At 44.5% G+C, this 16,153-nt stretch overlaps 1 long non-coding RNA gene across 1 annotated transcript in view; it reads left to right on the forward strand.

Annotated features, from left to right (window-relative positions):
* Positions 1-219: 219 nt before the first annotated feature.
* The window catches only part of LOC126281412 (uncharacterized), a 63,590-nt gene continuing 47,656 nt past the window's right edge, over positions 220-16,153 (forward strand). Inside the window, exon 1 of the long non-coding RNA XR_007551261.1 lies at positions 220-353. This is a non-coding gene — a long non-coding RNA (uncharacterized LOC126281412). The remainder of the gene's footprint in view (positions 354-16,153) is intronic.

Raw genomic sequence — 16,153 nt, forward strand, 5'->3', positions numbered from 1 at the left:
TGAGGGGTAGGTTGGAAAACACTGCAGTAGGACTCTCTCGGATCATGCTATTCGGCGCCACGCCCCACAGCCGACGACGCCGATCGTCGCTTATCGGCACCCCACTCGGACAAATAAACAGAACGCTGCTCCGTGACACGCAGCGGCGAGATAACGGTGAGTGTGCAGCCGCAGAGCCGGCAAGTAATTGAGGCGTGATGCGCGCGCCGTGTTCGGCTGTGAATCACGGGCGATAGACAGCGCTGTCGAAGGCGGCGATAAGGCGGAGGCGTCGCCTCTGGCAGTGCCTCGCCAGAGGGCTCGCGCGGCGCACGTCGCTGACATGGCGGAGAACACCGTCAACACCGTCACAGGTGAGCTGCCTCGCGATTACCGTCTGCAGCGGACGGCCACACTCCTGCTAATTTACCGAGTCCTCACTTTCCTGGTGTCTGAATTCCTCCCGTTATGACGTAACGAACTGTTATACTTGTCACAGCGTACACTGTTGGCGCTCTACCTCTCAATTTCTCCAGCTCCCTATCTCGTTGCGTTTACTTGGTCCTCCAAATCCAAATTTTCCGTAAATCCGTTTCCTAATACCACTTCGCGTTGGTCGTGTAAACACTCCAACATCGATACTGGTAATGCAGGCTTAGCTGCTGAATTATAGCTCTCACGGTCGATTTTCGCTTCACGTAAACACACTACCGCATTTGAGTCGTAATTGGATTTTCAAGTTTGTACGTTTTTAATATTCATTCTTCGGACGAAATTATGTACCTAGTGAAGCTAAAGAATAATTTATTTATTCCCATTATTCAACATTTTACCTTCTTGAGATGGAAATACGTAATATTGCTAATTAATATATGTGCTGAATCTGTTTTGGAACAATCCTGTATCCTTCGTGGCTCGCTAATTTGCAAATTACTACACCCACCCACCCTATCTTCTAGTGGCAAACGGCTGATTTGTAAAATGCTATACCATCTCTCTTGTTTAGAAACAAAGATTACCGTACACAATCAATGCCTGATGACAAAACATTAGCTAATCCTGTGCACAAGAACGTGATTGTGTGTTTCGTCACGTGATTGTGTATTTCGTCATTCGCAAGTTTTCTAGCCATTCAAATTCTCCATAAGCCGATATACAACTGTGTGTCCTGTATTCTGCGTAAATGGCGAAACTGCAAAAAGCTGTGCTCAGACTTCTACTGCCAAAGTTGTTGTACACAGTCAACAGCCAGTGATAAGACATTCGATACTGTGCACAGGAGTACAAATGTATAATTACTCACTCGGAATGTTATTACAAATTCCAAGTTTCCCAAAATGCAGCGCAACCTGGGTGGGAGTAATGAACTAGTTTTGCACGCGTTTAACTGACTTGGATAAGATTTTTTAAGAACTCGTCTTGAAAAATCTCCATCGTCCTTCTCCTGATCTTCCTTATGAGTTCACTGACATCCATCGGATAACCACACTCTCTTTATTGAAAACATACCATACTGATAACCTCACTTAATCTCGCCGACGAAATTGAGACAGCTGATTTACAGCCGCCATTTCTGTAAAAGAACAGATGCTCGAAAATCCGGTATATGAACGGGCTTGCAAAATCGATTCAGGTTATAATGTGTGAACACGATAGCGAAACTCGAGTTTCAAAATTCTACTTCCGTTTTCAACAAGTTGCTTCTCATGCACACACACACACATATATATATATATATATATGTGTGTGTGTGTGTGTGTGTGGAGAGGGAGGGAGTGGGGAGGGGGGTCACTGAATGAACACCGGGAGGAGAGACAGAGGAGTGGGCTTGGGAGATTATAATGGATTAGTACGTTGGCAAAGCGAAATTTTCTCATATTTTCACATAATTGCTGTCGATATCGTAAAATTTCAGTTTTGTTAGGTTCTCATGTGTTGCTTAATAACGTAAGTGAAATGTCTATCAGATCTGCGGAATAGTTTTATTTGTAGAGCTTTTTAAAATGTAGATGCGCATCGTGTACCGTTCATACCGATAAATAGAATACTGTGCCGTCACAAAAAAATCTTTGGTTTGGCCAACGAATATTAATTCAACATTTGCGCAGATTCGTCAAGAGTGTTAAGAAATGAACAACGAAATTCAAAAGCGGCCATTTTCTTATGGTGTCTGAAACAGAGGATGTGCAAAAAGTGCAACCACAAATGAAAAATGCGAGAGTCGACACAATATGATAATGAATGAGTGGTTATTAACTGGTAATGGGTAATTAATGCAAAATGGGTACAGTTTTTATTGACCAGAAGGAAAAGCGAAACGGAGTTTGTGACCATTGATTGGACCGTTTTGGAGTGAATCCAACTTGAACCTTTACTCCAGTTTGTACTATGGATGTAACTTGCTTCCAACACTACACGGAACGAGCTGGCGCACCGTTGAAGACACTCAAGAGGCAGCTTACCAAGTCTCCGTCGTGCCACCCACATTCAGGCTTTCTCTGCTTAGAGTAAATCGCCCAAGGCAAAGGCCTGTAATTTTCCTTTCAGGGGCTGCTGCCGATCTCTCTTACCAGCCTTCTCCAGTCCGAGCTGTTTATCTATTTCTAGTGACCTCGTCATCGACTGAATGTTGAACCCTAATCTTCCTGCCTTTCGTCACTTACACCAGCAAACAAAGCAATAACCGGGAGTAGATCGCTATGCATCACAATGTCTACGTCGATTTCATCTCCTGAAATGGTTATAGACATTGTTTCCTGGAACGGAATTCTTCTTATTAATTGCCTTGCAAAGGAAGAATAAGCAGTAATTCCCACAATTACGGAAGTCTTCTGGGCCAAAAGCACATGTGAGAAGGTGCGAAAAGCACATGCGAGAAAAGTCGTGGTTTGGAAAAAAAAAAAAAATCTTCCACAAAGTCAATGCATCTGCCCATGGAAGGTGCTTTTGCAATCAGTAGCTGGCCGGATTGGCCGAGCGGTTCTAGGCGCTACAGTCTGGAACCGCGCGACCGCTACGGCCGCAGGTTCGAATCCTGCCTCGGGCATGGATGTGTGTGATGTCCTTAGGTTAGTTAGGTTTAAGTAGTTCTAAGTTCTAGGGGACTGATGACCTCGGAATTTAAGTCCCATAGTGCTCAGAGCCATTTGAACCACTTTTTTGCAATAGGTAAACAGGTATGCAAATCTTTACCTATTTCTGTCCTGCAGTCCTCAGTTGTGAGTAATAATTGTCTCACCTCAGGTTCGTCTAATTGCAACTGAGCGAAAAGAATTTTCCGTGCCATAAGCGTTTCGCATTTATTATTCGAAAGGCGCCATCAGTGGCCAATTACAATACAAGGGAAAAAAGTCAGCACTCTCAAGGAATGTGTTCAGCGACGCAAGAGTGCAATATGTGTGTATACTGAGCGGTAGGGGCGTTAGTGATTCATTAGTCACGGTGATCCGCGATCAGATGGCACTCAGGAAGGGGTTGTACAGCGTATGCATCATTCATTCTAGGGTACAGCTGTGACCCATCAACGAGTACGTACTCCTGCTAAGCAGCCCCAGCCATTTGAAAGAGATTGCATTGTGAGCCTTCAGGAAGCTGGATGAACGTATCGACAGATAGCTGCCCATGTTGGGCACAGTGTATCGGTAGTGTGTCATTGCTTTCAGCAATGGTCTGTGGAACATTCCCGCATCTGCAGAACAGGTTCTGGACGTCCACCTAGGACAGGTGCACGTCAAAATTGACGCATCGTACGACAAGTGGTGTCGACCGGACATGATTCAGGGACGTAATCTGGGCACATGTTGTCATCAGGAACCATTGAGAACCGTCTGCTTGTTGCAGGATTAACATCACGTGTGCTTCTGGCTGCGCTACTACCGACACCCATGACACCGCCAAGCATAATTACTCTGGTGTCGTGAAAGAGTCGACTGGAAGGTGGTATGGCGTTCTGTTGTCTTCAGTGATGAGATCAGGTTCTGCTTGTATGCGGGTGTTGGACGTGCACGTGTATGCTGAGCTACCTGTTCCAGAGTGCACTGGCCCACGACATTCAAATCCTATTACCAGGCTCGATGGTGTGGGGGGCCATCATTTATAGCTCACTGTCACATTTGGTGTTTCTGCAGGGGTAAAGTAACAGTGCCCGCTATATTGCAATGGCTGTTATGCCAAGCTGTTGCCATTTCTTCGACCAGAAGGTGACGTTCTGACCAGAAGGACAATGCACATCTACGTGTGGATGCAGTGACACAACGTGCGCTTACAAGTGTACAACAGCTGTCCTGCCCAGAAAGTTCACCAGACCTCTAGCCAACTGAACACGTATGGCTTGGAACAGTCTATTGCAGGTTGCCGTTCGGCACCTTTATGGTCGTTTTCATGCACGAGTATACGCTTACAATGCCGCCAGTTTGATGTTGTTGTTGTTGATGATGATGTTTGGTGTGTGGGGCGCTCAACTGCGTGGATTTATGACATTTGTGTGTGTGCCACTAGTTCCTCCAAAAAATCGCAATAAACACACGCAAATCTCATACTAACTAATGTAAATCCACCCGATGACGGGAGGTTTAAACCTTTGAAACGCGCCGTGGAAATAAATAAAACGGTGACTGGTAACAGTAAACTTTTATCTTTCCGTGCGACCTCTGATTTCTCTTATTTTATTACGATGATCATTCCTCCCTATGTAGATGGGCGCCAATAAAATATTTTCACACGCTGAGGAGAAATTTGGTGACTGAAATTTCATGAGAAGGTTCTGCAGCAACGATAAACGCGTTTGTTTTCACGATTGCCACCTTAATTTGTGTATCAAATCCGTGGCATCTTCTCCCCTATCTCGTTATAATAAAAAACGAACTGCCCTTCCTCGTGCTTTTCCGACATCCTCCGTCAATCTTATCGGTTGCGGATCCCACACCGCACAGCATTATTACAGAAGAGGACGGACAAACTTAGTGTAAGGAGTCTATTTAGCACGTCTATTGCATTTTCTAATTGTTCTGCCAGTAACTCGCGGTCTTTGGTTTATTTTTCCCACAACATTATCTACGTGATCTTTCCAATTTAAGTTATTCTTAAATGTAATTCCTAATTTTTTAGTTAAGTGTAAATCCTTTAGATTGGCGTGATTTATCGTGTAACTGAATTTTAGCGGATTCTTTTTAGTGCTCATGTGGATAATTTCACCCTGATTTACAGTCGATTGCCCTTTTACCACAATACAGATATCTTGTCTAAATTATTTTGTAATTGCTTTTGATCATCTTATTACCCTACATTACGGTAAATAACAGCGTCATCTGCAAACGCCAGATATTACTTCTGTTTTGCTCGACGACTTTCCGTCAGTTATTAAGACCTGTGGCCTTTCTGACAGGAAATCACGAATCTAGTCACGCAATTGAGATGATACTCCATAGGCAAGCAGTTCAATTAAAAGTCGCTTGTGAGGAACGGTGTCAAAGGCCTTCTGGAAATATGAAAACATGAAATCAATTCGACGTATCATCGATAGCACTCATTACTTCATGAGAATAAAGGGCTAATTATGCTTCACGAGAACAATGTTTTCTGAGTCGGCGTCGGCTATTTGTCAATACATCGTTTTCTTCAAGGTGATTCATAATGTTCCAGCGCAGTGTATGTTCCAAAATTTTACTGCAAATCGGCATTAGTGATACGGGTTCAGTCCGGAGCCGCGCGACTGCTACGGTCGCAGGTTCGAATCCTGCCTCGGGCATGGATGTGTGTGATGTTCTTAGGTTAGTTAGGTTTAAGTAGTTCTAAGTTCTAGGGGACTGATGACCTCCGAAGTTAAGTGCCATCGTGCTCAGAGCCATTTGAACCATTTGATACGGGTCTGCAATTTAGCTGATTACTCCTGTTTCCTTTCTTGGGTATTGGTGTGACTTGAGACCGGTTGTATATGATTATTAAGTGCGGAGCTATTGTATCAGAATACTCTGAAAGGAACGGAACTTGACTGGTTTACAATCTGGACCGGAAGCTAGCCTTTCTTAGGTTTTATGAGCTGCTTCGCTACACCGAGGGTATCTACTTGTAAGTTACTCATGTTGCCAGTTGTTCTTCATTCAAATTCTGGAATATTTACTTCGTCTTCTTTTGTGAAGGAATTCCGGAAAATCGTCTTTGGTAACTCAGTTTTAGTGGCACTGACATCAATAACATCACCATTGTTATCGTGCAGTGAGAAGGTATTGATTGCGCCTTGCTACTGGTTTACTTTACATACAGCCAGAATCTCTTTGGGCCTTCTGCCAGATTTCGAAACAGGGTATGGCTGTGAAAACTATTGAAAACATCTCGCACTGAAGTTTGTGCTAAATTTCGAGCTTCTGTAAAACTCCGACAATATCGTGGGTTTTGCGTTCTTTTAAATTTGACAAGCTGTTTTCATTGCTTCTGCAACCATGTTCTGACCTGTTTTGTGTACCTTGGGGGGCGGGGGTCAATGCCATCTCTTATTAATTTATTTGTTATATGTCTCAATTGCCATCGTTTCTGTTTCTTTGAATTTAAATCACATTCTATGCTTACATAATTAGATTTGTCACGGAGAGTGGCCGAGCGGTTCTAGGCGCTACAGTCTGAAACCGCGCGACCGCCTCGGGCATGGATGTGTGTGATGTCCTTAAGTTAGTTAGGTTTAAGTAGTTCTAAGTTCTAGAGGACTAATGACCTGAGAAGTTAAGTCCCATAGTGTTCAGAGCCATTTGAACCATTTGGCACGGAGAATTTCCCTTAGCAATCGTCAGACGAATTTTTATTTACTTTTTTAAACAGATGTATTTTTCGTTTATTTTTGTTGGGTTTGGATGTTACACTATTCAGTCCCTCTACAAGAACCTTGTTGTCACTAATCCCTGTATCCGTCGTGATGCTCCCTATGTGCTTTGGATTATTTGTTGCTATGAATTCAACTATATGTTTCCTACCATTTACAGTTCCGGTGGGCTCTTGAACTACTTGTCCAAAACAGTTTTCTGAGAACGCATTCGGACGTCGTTTTATGCCTACCACCGATTTTCGCATGCGTATCGGATGAAGATTGAAGTCTACACCAACTTTAATTGTATGAGTGGGGTACCAATCTGAAATGACACTAAAGTTTTCTTTAAACCGTTCAGCAACTATATCATTTGAATCGAGGGGGGTCGGTAAAAGGAACAAATTACCAATTCATTCCGGTTGTCAAGTATAACCTCTACCCATAGTAACTCACAGGAAGTATCTGCTTCAGTTTCACAACAAGGTAAACTACTTCTGATAGCACCAAACACTCCACCATCAACCGTATTTAATCTATCCTTTTTGAGCACGGTTAGGTCCTTTTTAAAAATTTCAGCTGAACTTATTTCCGGTTTTAGCCAGCTTTCCGTACCTATAACTATTTGAGATTCAGTGCTTTGTATTAACGCTTGAAGTTCTGATTCTTTTCCCACGCAGCTACGAGAGTTTCAACTACAACATTGATTGTTTCTATATCTACCCTCTTCCTATATTCGTGTTGCACACTTCGAAAGTGAAGACCTTTCTGCACTTTCCGGAGACCCAGTAACCTTATAAACGGCCAGTCCGTCCCACACAGCCCTCGCTACTTGGTTAGGCACTTCGTGCGTGTGGTGGACTCCGGACCAATTTAGCAGAAACCGGAAACCGACCACCATATGGCGCAAGTCGACATGGTCACAGAGCGGTCTGAGCCTCTGATTCAGACCCTCTACTTGGCTCTGTACTAAAGGACTACAGTTGGATCTGTCGACGATGCTACGGATGGTGAACTCCGCCTTCATCTTGCAAGCAAGATTCGTTTTCTTTACTACTTCAGTTAGCCATCCAAAATCAGAAAGAATCTCTTCCGATCCAAGGCGACATACATCATTAATACCAACATGAGCCAGTACCTGCAGTGGACTGCACTCTGTGTTCTTCATGGTATCCGGTGGCACCCGTTCCACATCTGGAATGACTCCGCCCAGTACGGTCACGCAGTACGCAATGGATTTCTTCCCCTCCTTCATAGCCGTATCCCATAAAAAGCCTCATATGCACCTAATGTTGGAGGTCCCAACTATCTGTAATCCCACCCTCTACGAATGCCCAGACCTTGCAGTCAAAGAGGATTCCTCTGGAACAGGGCAAACAACTTCATCTGGCTCAGAGACTTCGTCAGCCACAGACAGGGCCCGAAATCTGTTCTTCAAACGAACTGGGGAGGCCCTCCGATCGGCCCTTTGGAAAGTCTTTCACTGCAGGCCACATCTTGGAATGGCCTCTCACTTGACCATCGCCGTGGGAACCGATTGGGGGACATGTGGGTCGTGCTGGACATCCTTCAGATCGCTCCATTTGGCCTCCTACAATGATGCCCATTGGCAACAGCCTTAGTTGCATGACCAAAGCCAACACCACCTGGAGATGTGAGCAAAGGGTCACCACCTTGGTTTGCAGATTAGATTTTATTGTCCCTAAAACGTCACTGGTCAATGTTAAGGGAAAGGAATGTACATATGACTGACTACTCACAGGTTGCCCAGCTTGCTGGTAATTGGGTGCCCACCATCAATCAGAGAGAAGCTTATGGGGGCCATGTTCTGCTGCTTTTAATCGCAGTAAATCGACGCCAGTTGTGAATACATTGTTTATTTAGCCGGTCACTGCAATATCTGGTGAGGCTGCAGCACTGCAGTCACAACTGGTCAGTCGTAAAGAGGTTGCTGACAACTAGAACACGAGGAGGCTTCAGCCGTTCTCTCAAATGGTGCTGCCAGGCTGCTTCTGGATTACAATTCCCACTCTTATTTTGTCTGTGCGCATCCTTGGCTGTCTTACAAGTGCACAGGCTTTCAGAAACGTTGTAGGCTGCTCACAGCTTGTATGGTGCTCTGCAAATGTCTGTTGTGCTGCCCCAGTCGAAAATAACGCCCAACCCACCATGTGAGTGGAACAGGCCTTCCAGTTTCCCCTCGCATTCGGGAGGACAACGGTTCAATCCCGCCTGATTTAGGTTTTCCGTGATTTCCCTAAATCACTCCAGGCACATGCCGGGATGGTTCCTTTGAAAGGGCAGGGCCGACTTCCTTTCCCTAAAAAAAAATGCTTCAACTGGCTCTGAGCACTATGGGACTTAAAATCTGAGGTCATCAGTCCTCTGGAACTTAGAACAACTTAAACTTAACTAACCTAAGGACATCATACACATCCATCCCGAGGCAGGATTCGAACCTGAGACCTTTGCGGCCGCGCGGTTCCAGACTGTAGTGCCTAGAACCGCTCGGCTACACCGGCCGGCCCTTCCACTTCCTTGCCTAATCCGATGAGACCGATGACCACGCTGTCTGGTCTCCTCCCCCCAAAAACACCCAACCAACCGGTTTCCCCAATGTAGGTGGCACCATACTCACGTTGTAACTCATATACACCTGTTGTGTTGAGGCTTTTTACCGTATCCTTAGTGGAACCTACCAAATTTTGGATCCTGCAGCCACTCCATAAAAATAGTTTAAAGTCTCTTTGGTAAAGCACCCTGCTTCCTCGATCAGTGACACTGTTGACATAATGTGGAGGAGTGGACAAAAATATGAAAACATAAAAAACACAACACATTACCAAGCGTAATATAGTGTAGGGAAACTGTTGGTGTGCAAAACAACTCCCAACCGTCTGGGAATGGATAAACACAGGTCGTCTATGGTTTTCAAGAGAATCTTATACTCCCCTTCCTGAAAAATAGTGTCAAGTACGGGAAACTTTAATCGAGGTGTATAGCGATGACGCACACTTCTCTCCAAAGTATATCACGAAGACTCGGTAATATTGAGCTCTGGCGGCTAGGGAGATGCTATAATTCACCGTCGTGTTCACAAAACCAGCCCTGGACGATGCGAGCCGTGTGTAGAAGGGACCTGTTCCCTTGGAATTCAGAATCGCCATTTTGTAACAAATATTGTACCGTGGGATGAACCTGATCAGCCAAAATGGTCACATAATGCTAGGCAGCGTAACCATGGAGTTCACGGAGAACCACGAACTGCTGCCCAAATCATCACCGAACGCCACCTACGTTTCACTCTTGGCAGCAAGCACTCTTCCAGAAGTTGGAAACAGTGTGAAACAAGACTCGTCCGGCCAAATGACTCTTTTCCATTGTTCCATAACTGAGTTTTTATGGCTTCGGCACCACGTTTTTCTCTTAGGGTCATTTACATCGCTGATGAACCGCTTTTGGATTTCCGGCTCGCCCTGCAATTCCCTGCTTATGGAGCTCCCTTCGCGTTGTTTTGGCGCTGATAGGGTTCCCGAGTGTGACATTCAGCACTGCAGTGACTTTTTCAGCCTCCCTCCTCTTATTTTTTGTCACAGTCCACTTCGACGACTGTCTGTCACGATCACTCAACATACACTTTCGTCCGCTTTTCCCGTATACAGTATAAATCTTCGATACTGTACCTCTTGAAATACCCGACACTTCTGCTACTTTGGTTAGGGAAGCAGCCACCATGCGGGCACCAACAACTTGCCTACGTTCCAATTTACTTAGCTCCGTCATAATGCACACACAGCTACACAGAACACTGTTCTGACCAACACGTGTAGAGAGTACTGCTCAGTGGTCAGAAACAACAGCGCTACGTACAGCCTCGACTAGCATCTGCATTTATGTTGAGGCATGCATTACGCGCGGTGTTTGCGTATCTTTGTATATCCTGCTGAACTTTGTAGCTCTTCTTTTTCTTCTGCTGTCGTACACTTTGTCAGTCTTTCAGTTCTAGTTTGATAATGTCTGCACTAATGCGGTGGGCTTGGGCGGTAAGCGTATGTAGGTCGGAACACTTCAGAGCCGGATGACGGTAGGACTCAAAGGGTAGACACAGGTTAATGTGATTGTCTTCCGGTAGACGTTGGGTCACAGTCTGGCATCGGGAGTTACGTAGACTTTCACTTCAGGAACGGAATCGCGCCGTTACTTGACACAGTCAGCGGAAGCCCGCGTATTTACAGCAGTGGCTTGTAAGAGCAGGAAGTTTACTGCCACGTACGAATGGGGGAACTATTGAGGAAGGGGAAGGAAAATTACTTAATGATCTGGCGTTTCTTAAGAGGTGCCAGGACTGCAAAGTAATTATTCCTACATTCCACCGAGCGAAGTGGCGCAGTGGCTAGAACACTGGACTCGCATTCGGGAAGACGACGGTTCAATCCCGCGTCGGGCCATCCTGATTTAAGTTTTCCGTGATTTCCCTAAATCGCCCCAGGAAAATGCCGGGGTGATTCCTTTGAAAGGGCACGGCCGACATCTTTCCCTAAACCGATGAGACCGATGACCTCGCTGTTTGGTCTCCTCCCCCAAACAACCCAAGCCAAATCCTACACTCCTTGAGATTCGGTCCCAGCTGGGTAGCAGGAAAATGAGAGGAATCTAAGAACAAGCCTGCCATGCTATGCTCAGGGAAAGGATTCAAGAATCTGTAGCAACCTCGACATCAACAAGAGACTATTATACCAGAACCAGCTGTGGATATCGTCCAAAACATAGGTGACAGATTGGTTCGTATCACACAGGCAAGCGTGAACGTAAAATTGGTCTGCACTCTCCAAAAGATGAAACTCGAGGAACTAACAAGGAAGATAGTGGTACGAGTATAGGACTAGATACAAAGCGAAACGCCGTAAGTTTGTCGTCAAAACTCTTTGCACTGATGCTTACAACGACCTCTGCAGAACAAACTATTCATTTTGTTGAAGCGGCACTCCGACAGGCCCCACGGGTAGATGCCGAAAAGCTAAGCCAATAAACAGCCATAATCATACGAAGAGTGGTACCATCCAAGAAAAAGCGCCTGTAGAAGAACTTAAGATATATGAGCACATTGTGACTCTCGAGGCTAATAAAGGAAAAAGCACATTTGTCTTGGATACTACACAATTTAAATCGAAAATGATCGATCCGACTGCAAAGATATTAAAGGAGACGCTAGACGTATTCAAAGTTCCTGAAGCACCGAGAATTTACGGGTTATTAAATCAGTGGCACCTTCGACCTACAACTAGTGGGATCTACTCACCCAATCTGGCGAAGTATCTGGCCAGAAAACTAAGTCACCTTGTGGGAAACACACAATTGTATGTGAAGGATTCGACTCACTTCGTCCGACTTATCCAGTAAACTGACATAAAGGTTAGTTTTGACATAAAGCACCTCTCTTTATCAATGTACCAATCAAATGGACTATTAGCATTCTTTGGGAACAATTACAAGTCTTTGCCGGCCGAAGTGGCTGTGCGGTTTTAGGCGCTGCAGTCTGGAACCGCAAGACCGCTACGGTCGCAGGTTCGAATCCAGCCTCGGGCATGGATGTGTGTGATGTCCTTAGGTTAGTTAGGTTTAACTAGTTCTAAGTTCTGTGGGACTAATGACCTCAGAAGTTGAGTCCCATAGTGCTCAGAGCCATTTGAGCCATTACAAGTCTTTGACTTGGCGCGGCTGTTTGTCGTCAAACTGCTTGACCCCGCGTGGTAAACATTATGAACGAATGGACGGTATGGCAGTGGGGTCTGTCCTCCCTCTGTTAGCAGAATACATCTTCATTGTAGTAAGCTCCACGAAGTTCCTCTCACAATAGCCCTGAAATCACAAATATCTGTGCCAACTTTCGTTATACGTTCTGACCTCCTTCGATTTCTCACTCTTCCAAAATCGAAATAAAAAAAAGGTTTGACGCACATACATCGGCTCATTCGACGAAAGATACGTATCTAAGGACTGGAAAGTTGCTCGGGTCACACTAATACACAAGAAAGGAAATAGAAATAATCCGCTGAATTACAGATCATATCACTGACGTCGATTTGCAATGGGGATTTTGAACCATGCACTGTGTTGAGACATTATAAATTACCTCAAGAAAAATGAGCTATTGACGCGTGGGACAGATCTAGAAAATATCGTTCTTGTGCGACACAACTAGCTCTTTAGTCTCAAGAACTTGTGAGTGCTATCGACAGAGGATCCCACATTGATTCCATATCTCTAGATTTCTACCACGCTTTTGACACCGTCCTCACAATCGGCTTTCAATCAAACAGCGTGCTAATAAGTTATTGTCTTAGTTGTGCGACTGGATTCGTAATTTCCTGTCAGAGAGGTCACAGTTCGTAGTAATTGACGGAAAGATCGAATAAAAAAATTGTTATTTGGCGTTACCGAAGTTAGTGTTATAGGACCCATTCTCTTCCTAATCTATATAAACGATTTAGGAGACAATCTTAGCAGCCCTCTCCGTTTGTTTGCGGATAATGCTGCAGTTTACCGTTTAATAAAGTCATCAGAAGCCAAAAACAACTGCAAAATTATTTAGAAAAGACATTTGTATCATTCAGAAAGTGGTAACTGACCCTGAAAATAAAATGTGACGTCATCCACTCTAATACTAAAAGGAATTTATTAGATTTCGGTTAAGCGACGACTCACACAAATTTAGATACTGTCAGTTCAACTGAATACCTGGGATTACGATTATGAACAACTTAAATTGGAATGATCACATATAACATGTTGTGGGGAAGACGAACCGAAGGCTGCGGTTTATTGACAGAAAACCTGGAAGTGCGACAAATCTACTAAAGAGATCGCCTACATTACACTCGTCCATTCTCTTCTGGAAAACTGCTGCGTAGTACGGGATACATGCCAGATAGGATTGATGGAGGACACAATAAAGTTCGAAGACAGGGTGTTCGTGTATTATCGCGGAATAGGGGAGAGAGTGGCATGAGTATGTTACGCAAGCTGTGTTGGCAATCATTGATACAAAGTCGTTTCTCGTCGCGGTGAGATTTCTTATACATATCAGTCTCCAAATTTCTACTCCGAATGCAAAGATATTTTATTGATTCCCATCTATATAAGGAGCAAGAATCATCGTAATAAAATAAGATAAATCAGAGCGTAGAAAGATTTAAATGTTCGTCTTTCACATGTGCTTCTCGAGAGTGCAACCCCAGAAAACAATCTGAAAGTGGTTCTACGAACCCTCCATCAAGCATTTAAGTGTGACCTACACAGTAGTCATACAGATGTGCATGTATGTGTGGACTCCCTGGAGATGGCTAACTGTCTGCGAAGTCTGTGTCTAGACAACTTTCCTAAGGGAACACAGCGAAGGAGCTACGTTAACTCATTCAAGATGGTGTATCGCTGCGTACATATTTAAGGGAAGTATTTCAAGATGGTTTAAAGACAAAAAATTAGCAGCATGTAGTCACTGATCCTCTCATATAAATAAAATGACCGTAGTGGAAAACTTCTAAAGAAACTGTGTATCTCTGAATCCAGTCGAATGATGTGACATATTTGTCAGACAGTGGACTCACATTTGGAAGGAAGGGTCAGGCTGAATTCCACAAAATAAAGAACAGGCAAGAAAAGAAATTGGATTGGCTGCAGAGGTACTACGATGACTGTAGATCGGAGAGAATACAACAAGTACACAGTTTTCAGTTTTACCCCGGAAGCGTTAATGAAAGCGAGTTCACATTCGACTACGATGAGCTGTCATAAATTTATTACACTGTCTTTTAAAAAACCACAAAGGAGCTGATTGTAGCAATCAAAATAGAGGCAGATGTAGTTAAATCAGATATAAATGAAAAAAGGGCATGTAGGGAATAAACTGGAAATTGGAAATTTGTGGTAAGTTCCTATGGGACCAAACTGCTGAGCTCATCGGTTCCTAGGCTTACACACTACTTAATCTACGTCTACGTTTATGCTCCGCAAGCCATCCAACGGTGTGTGGCGGAGGGCACTTTACGTGCCACTGTCATTACCTCTCTTTTCTGTTCCAGTCGCGTGTGGTTCACGGGAAGAACGACTGTCTGAAAGCCTCCGTGCGCGCTCGAATCTCTCTAATTTTACATTCGCGATCTCCTCGGGAGGTATAAGTAGGGGGAAGCGATATATTCGATACCTCATCCAGAAACTCACCCTCTCGAAACCTGGACAGCAAGCTACATCGCGATGTGGAGCACCTCTCTTGCAGAGTCTGCCACTTGAGTTTACTAAACATCTCCGTAACGCTATCACGCTTACCAAATAACCCTGTGACGAAACGCGCCGTTCTTCTTTGGATCTTCTCTATCTCCTCCGTCAACCCGATATGTTACGGATCCCACACTGATGAGCAGTACTCAAGTACAGGTCGAACGTGTGTTTTGTAAGCCACCTCCTTTGTTGATGGATTACATTTTCTAAGGACTCCCCCAATGAATCTCAACCTGGTACCCGCCTTACGAACAATTAATTTCATATAATCATTCCCTTTCAAATCGTTCTGTACGCATACTCCCAGATATTTTACGGAAGTAACTGCTACCAGTGTTTGTTCCCTATCATATATTCATACAATAAAGGATCCTTCTTTCTATGTATTCGCAATTCATTCTTCCTGCATTGCGGTACAATTTTCTAATGCTGCAACTTTTCTGTATATTACAGCATCATCCGCGAAACGCCGCATGGAACTTCCGACACTTAACCAACTTACACCAAGGACAAAACACACACACACACACACACACACACACACACACACACACACAAACAAACACGCGCGCGCGCGAACGCGTTCGCACTCTCATGCCCGAGGGACGACTCGAGCCTCCAACGTGGGGAGAGCCGTGCGCACCGGGGCAAGGCGCCAAGACCGCACGGCTACCCCGCGCGGCATAATAAACTGACTAAAGCTGTTATTGCTAACATGAATTAACACTCGAATAAGAAGTACATTAACAGTAAAGATTACAACACTGCTACTTTTACTAACGATTAGCTCAATACAAGCAAAGTTATCATTACTCGGTGTTACGAATGGTTCACACGGTTTAGAAATGGCCGGACGGAAGTTAAAGATGACCCTCGTTCAGGACGGCCTTCGACGTCTACAGACGACGCTCATGTCAGGAACTTCAACGAAATAGTGCGTACCAGTTGAACACAGATTGGCCGAGAGACTGCAGAAGAACGTAACGTTTCAATTGTGTCATGTCATGACATCCTGTCACAGCATCAAGAGTAGAAAGACCTGCGCCTCGCAATCTGTGAAGAGCTTTTGGATCGCGCAAATGAGAACGAGATGTTCCTTAAGAG

This window comes from Schistocerca gregaria, chromosome 7 (assembly GCF_023897955.1).
Source record: "Schistocerca gregaria isolate iqSchGreg1 chromosome 7, iqSchGreg1.2, whole genome shotgun sequence".
NCBI classification, from domain to species: Eukaryota; Metazoa; Arthropoda; class Insecta; order Orthoptera; family Acrididae; genus Schistocerca; species Schistocerca gregaria.